Source organism: Miscanthus floridulus, chromosome 16, assembly GCF_019320115.1.
Source record: "Miscanthus floridulus cultivar M001 chromosome 16, ASM1932011v1, whole genome shotgun sequence".
In the NCBI taxonomy this organism is placed as follows: Eukaryota; Viridiplantae; Streptophyta; class Magnoliopsida; order Poales; family Poaceae; genus Miscanthus; species Miscanthus floridulus.
In genome coordinates this window covers 17,489,821-17,495,458 of record NC_089595.1, presented here as the reverse complement: position 1 = coordinate 17,495,458, position 5,638 = coordinate 17,489,821, and the positions used below count along the sequence as shown (strand labels likewise).

The 5,638-nt window shown below is 40.3% G+C and overlaps 1 pseudogene; it reads right to left on the bottom strand.

Annotated features, from left to right (window-relative positions):
• Positions 1 to 642: 642 nt before the first annotated feature.
• On the bottom strand, positions 643 to 2,846 carry LOC136510347 (uncharacterized; annotated as a pseudogene).
• Positions 2,847 to 5,638: the final 2,792 nt, after the last annotated feature.

The following is a 5,638-nucleotide window of genomic DNA, read 5'->3' as shown; positions in this document are numbered from 1 at the left end:
AGGGCTGAGGGCTTGTTTCATATACTTCTTAAAGATTCTTGCATTTTGTTCTTTCCAAATCTCTCAAATGATAAGGAATGTGACACTCCTAACCACCTTGCGGAGGGCATCTGCCATGATGGTAATTTTAGTCTACCAACCGAAGGCATTTTCGTTTCGGAGACATTCCTCCGGCCATAGGCTTGGTTGTGAATCCGTTCCACTGTGTAGCTCCAAATTCTGTTTTTTTGACCCAATGTAGCTTGCATTTGCAACCTACTACCAAATAGAGTTACATCTCCATGGTCTGCCTGCATAAGGGGCAAGACATGCTGTGAGGCCAACCATGTCTCGCCAACTCGTTGGTTCACCAAGTTTTGTTTTGCATATATAATGAACCATGAGAAGAACTTGCATTTTGGTGGTACCTAGGTCTTCCAAATAGAACAAATTTCTGGTTCTTTGGCACATCCCAGGAATTAGGCCCTGTAGGCCGATGCTGCTGAATAAACACCATAATAGCTTAGAAGATCATAGTTTTGCATTCAAACGATTGTTCATTCTAGGCAGACTTCATGGTTGTGGATTGTTCATTCTAGGCAGACTTCATGGTTACAACGTAACAAAGCCCAACAAAATACTTAAACGATCATTCAATCCTAGTGAAAACTCCAACATAACAAGACCATCATAATAATCAGCATTCATAGAAATACCAACGTGAAATTATCGACCATGTAACCTTCACACACATCTTAATGGAACCACCGGTTATTTCTTTTTCTTCTCCACCAATGACTCCTGGAGTAAATCTAATGGTGGTGCTTTTAGTTTTACCATCACCAGTCCGGGCAACAATAGTAAATATCAGCTTCTCCCTCATATTGAGAGCTACCACGTTTCGCAACAGTTGGATAACTCCCTTCCCATTGTTAGTCATTGCTTCAGCCATTTTGCTATCATGAAGCACAATGCTATCCTGGATACCAGTGGTGCAAGCAGTGATTTCTCCATAAAATCTTCCCTGCAGAACTTCAATAGCAAAAGTTGCCTCGACTGCATTTTGGACTACTGCATATGTAATCATCACCTTACTGAGTTTAGTGTCTAGGGTTTCCCTTTCAACCTCCATTTCTTGCCACGATCTATAATTTAAGCCATCCAATGCCATGTAACCTTTACTTAGCTGCTTGTCCTTCTGCCTTACACACTTGATCTTCAAATCAAACTCAAAATACATATAATATTTTAGCGCGAGTCTTCGTTTTGGGCCAGTCAGAATCAATGATGTTTATTGACAACCACAGCTACATTGCTGATCAATACACATTGAGTACAGCTCAGCAAGTGCTTTGGTCACAACAACAACCAAAAACTAAATATTTGACACCCAAGGTCATACAATCTTAAGTTAGCCCACACAATATGCATAGACGAGAATCTGATTTACCTTGGACAAGATGAGTTGGCAATGATCTCTATCTCGGTGGAAGAGATAAACACACTTGAGATCGATGTCATCTCTGGCAATTACGGTGCCATAGACGTCGATCGGAAAGCCAACATCAGAGGAGACTATCTTTATGGAGAAGACGTTTGCAGAGTCGTCTGGAACAAACCGCATATTGCCATCCGAGAAGGAGGTTATATTGATGGAGCGGAGATTTGCAGAGTCACTGGCAATGAACTTCTTCTCACCATCTGAAGCTAGCATATTTGCTGAGTCATCCTGGACAGTGCCATGTACATAGATCAATGCCTCAGTGTCTCTCATTGGACCAAGGGGCGCTGCAGTGCAAGAAAAGAAAAAAAAACATTAGACTTAGATGCATGTCGTTTGTGGATGAGATCAACTGGCCCCGTTCGCTTCGCTGAAAAAACAAGCCAAAACACTGTTCTGGCTGATTTGTTGTGAGAGAAAAACACTGTTTCGGCTGAAAAAACAAGTTGAAAAAGACGGTTTATAAGAGAAGTGAATAGGGCCTTAGTAGGTACATGCATACAGTTATAGAATATTCAGGCTCAGATAGATGCATGTTGTTCACTTGTTTGTGGATGAGATCAAAGACAAACCTAGTGGGTTATCCAGGCTTAACGGACTATTCTATTGGATTCCAATAGTTAAATCCGGAGAAGACGATGACGACGATCAATCAATGGGGAAAAGGGTTGTGCAGGTACAATCAATTGCGACTAGCTGTCGAAAATTTTTAGCATGCACATAGTCGAATAGCTTGGTGATGGAGTGTCTAGATAGACAATTAATTAAAACAATCGGCTAATAAGGCGATCCACTAAGCTTACATGGATGGCAAACAGCAAACAATATGGAGTTCGTCAAATCTAAAAGGTGGGTAAAATTTAACAAACAACTACGACTTACATTCCTCGTCGTGGTCGAATGTGATGATGTCGTCGACGTATTCAAGTCGGGAGTAGTAGGTGCTCCCATTCTTAGGATCATACTCGCGGATCCGATCCAAGGCGGCCTTGCGGGCTCTGCACAGCTTCCTGTTGTGGGCCGCCTGCTGTTCTCTCTGCATCCGCCTCCCGTGCTCGGCCACCGCTGCCGCCTCGTCGAAGAAGAAAGGTTCCAGCTCCGCCCACTCGTCGTCCCCGTCCCCGTACCCGGCGGCGCCCTGCTCGCAGCGATCCTCGACGGCCATGCTGGCTTTCCACCTCCACGCACGCCGCTTCTTGGAGCGCGCATCGTCCTTGCGCTCCTTCTCATCCTCCGCCGCAGCGTGGCCGTCGGCCGTCCCCGCCCTGTCGAGGCATGAACGTTCCAAGCCTGTGCAGTCGTCATCGTTCGCCTTCGCCACGGAGGAGAGATAGCCGAATCCCACGGCGCCGCCCGCCGCCGCCATGAACACCCAAGTGAACGCCCCGCGTTGTTAAGGCCCGATACAGTTATAAAAAAAGGCCCAATATGTCCTCATCCGCCACGGTTTGGTATATGGATGGATGTCGGGCTTCTTCTAGCCCAGCCCAGATCAGACAAGACCATCGCAGCCCAACCCAGCACAGCACAGCGTCTCCTAATTAACAAGTCATATGTTCTTCTCAAAAAAAAAAAACAAGTCATATATATGTTGCTAAAAAACAAGTCATATATATGTCGCATTCAAATATCCATTTAACTTTGTTGTCTATAAGTATTTATCCAATGATGATATGAAAACAAATCATATAAGGAGATATTAAAATATAACTATACTAAAATCTATACATATGAATAATAATAAGACTACATTATTAGTCATATATATCAACTATATAAATCATAAATTAATAATCATAATTAAAGCTAATGCTTCTCTACAAAAGGAAAACAAAAAGTTTCAAAGTAAACATAAGGCATATAAATAATCAGATATAAGTATGCTCATTTACTGTATAAAAATGTATAACTACAATCATATTCATAATATTGGTTTTCTAACTATAGATGATTATATTTTTTTAGAGAAAACATAGGCCGAAGTCTGACTCCAAGGACCTAGCTAGTCAAAATAAAATAAGTTAAGTGGAGACAATACTATAGAACAATTGCAGCAGAAAGCCGAGTAGCCTTTACGGGACCTAGTCATATATAGAGCATATTGACACAAAAATATATATCCTCCCCTTAATAAATAACTATTTATATTAGCTTCCACTTCGAGTACAACTACAGCAACATTTCGTCTGTTATTTAGCTGTTTATTTGATTATTTGTTATGGCCAAGAGCTACAGACTAGTAAGATTTACTTAGTTGTGTGATGGTACTTAGCATATATTCATATGTGGCCATTGAGTGAAGGCCAAGCCAAGAGAACTGTAGTACATGCACTATGAGTAGTGTCAGTCGAACAAATCAATTAGTTTGGCAAGAATATTATGGGTGGAGACAAGTAGAGTGAAGGCTGGAGAGCAACCAGTCATGCTGCTCATCAGATAGAGAACTAATAACAAACTGTACTGCGAGAAATGAATGTTGAAACCGGTGGGGATGAAATGAATGACAACGCTCACTAGCGACTCATAGCAAAGGCGTGATAATTCACAACTACGTATTGTATGTTGATTGAAAATTCAAAGTGATAAGGAAGATATATGGATGCATATCACTGGTAGAGAACCGAGCTTTACTCCCGGTGGGGAACCCCCTCTAGTCCCGGTTCCCCACCCGGGAGCAAGCATCCGGGACTAAAGGGGGTCCTTTAGTCCCGGATCAAGAACCGGGATTAAAGGAGGACCTTTAGTCCCGGTGGGTAACACCAACCGGGACTAAAGGTGCCTCCTGACATGCCACGATGGCCGGCACCTTTAGTCTCGGTTGGTAATACGAACCGGGACTAAAGGTTTTTTTCTTTTTTCTTTTCTTTTCATTTTTTTGTTTTCGAAGTCGTATTGTACGCTGCTAATTATACATTTATACGCGCGTATAGTATGTTTCGGTTCAAGCACAATGAACGTATTAAATCACACAATTCAAGCATAGAAATATATATATATATATATATATATATATATATATATATATATATATATATATATATATATATATATGCATGCATGCATCATATATATATTTACATGCATGCATGCATATGTGTATTGTACATTATATTATTTCATGTGCATATATTACAAAAAGATTGCATTACAGTTGTTGTGATATAACAAGTTTCCTCTCATCCTCTAGCTTGGCTTCCATGGCAGTGTTGGGTCGAAGTAGAACTCGCCCTTGGAATCGATGACCTGCTCATTAAAAAATCCGGCTATAGACTCTTGAATTGCTTTGATTTGGTCTTGCCGTATGACCTTTTCCTCCAACCATCGAGTCTACAGGTTTGAATTAAAAGAAAATAAATTAATATATGTACATATATATATATATATATATATAAAGACATAGTAACACAATCAATAATAATAATTAAATGAATATATAGTGTATTTTTAACGTACTTTGAGTCTCTCTGTAGGAGTTCTTTGGGAGACCACCTTGATAAACTTGCAAACATAGTAACCACAGTAGTTGTTCCCCTGTTCCTGCCTCAGACACCACTTTACGAGAAAAAGATTTGTCATCCAATCTGGTGATCCGGTGAAAGCTATATGTTTAATTAATAAAGATGATGCGATTCAGGGGACTTACTTTCAAAGGGATTACATTCAGTGGCGCTTTGCATTTTTCCATGTGTTGCTTCTCAATAAAGGTTTTCCAAACATTGCCCAATAAAAAAATTGCCACGTCATCAGATATAGTTAATCATCATGTTTGTGTGTATATATAGTTGCTAGAGATCCCGAAATTACCTCTGGATAATATCTATCATATCTTGGTAGTCTTGTTGTGGTTTTCTCATCGAGTCATAGATTATCAAGTGACTTTTCACCAGATCGATGTCCATCAATATCCAGTGATTGCTGCATGTGTTTATAGGATATAACGCATAACACTCATTAATTAACTAGAATCTAACATATGAGCCATTAAGGATGATCGACATTATTAACACTCACTTGAAGTTATAGGGAAAGAGTATATCCTTCTTGTGGCGTTGGTTCACTAAGAAGTTCATGAGGTTACTCTCTGACTCAGACTTCCAATTAGTCTTTGGAGTAATTGGGTCTTTGAATATTATATGGGGATCAACAAAACCAATTTCA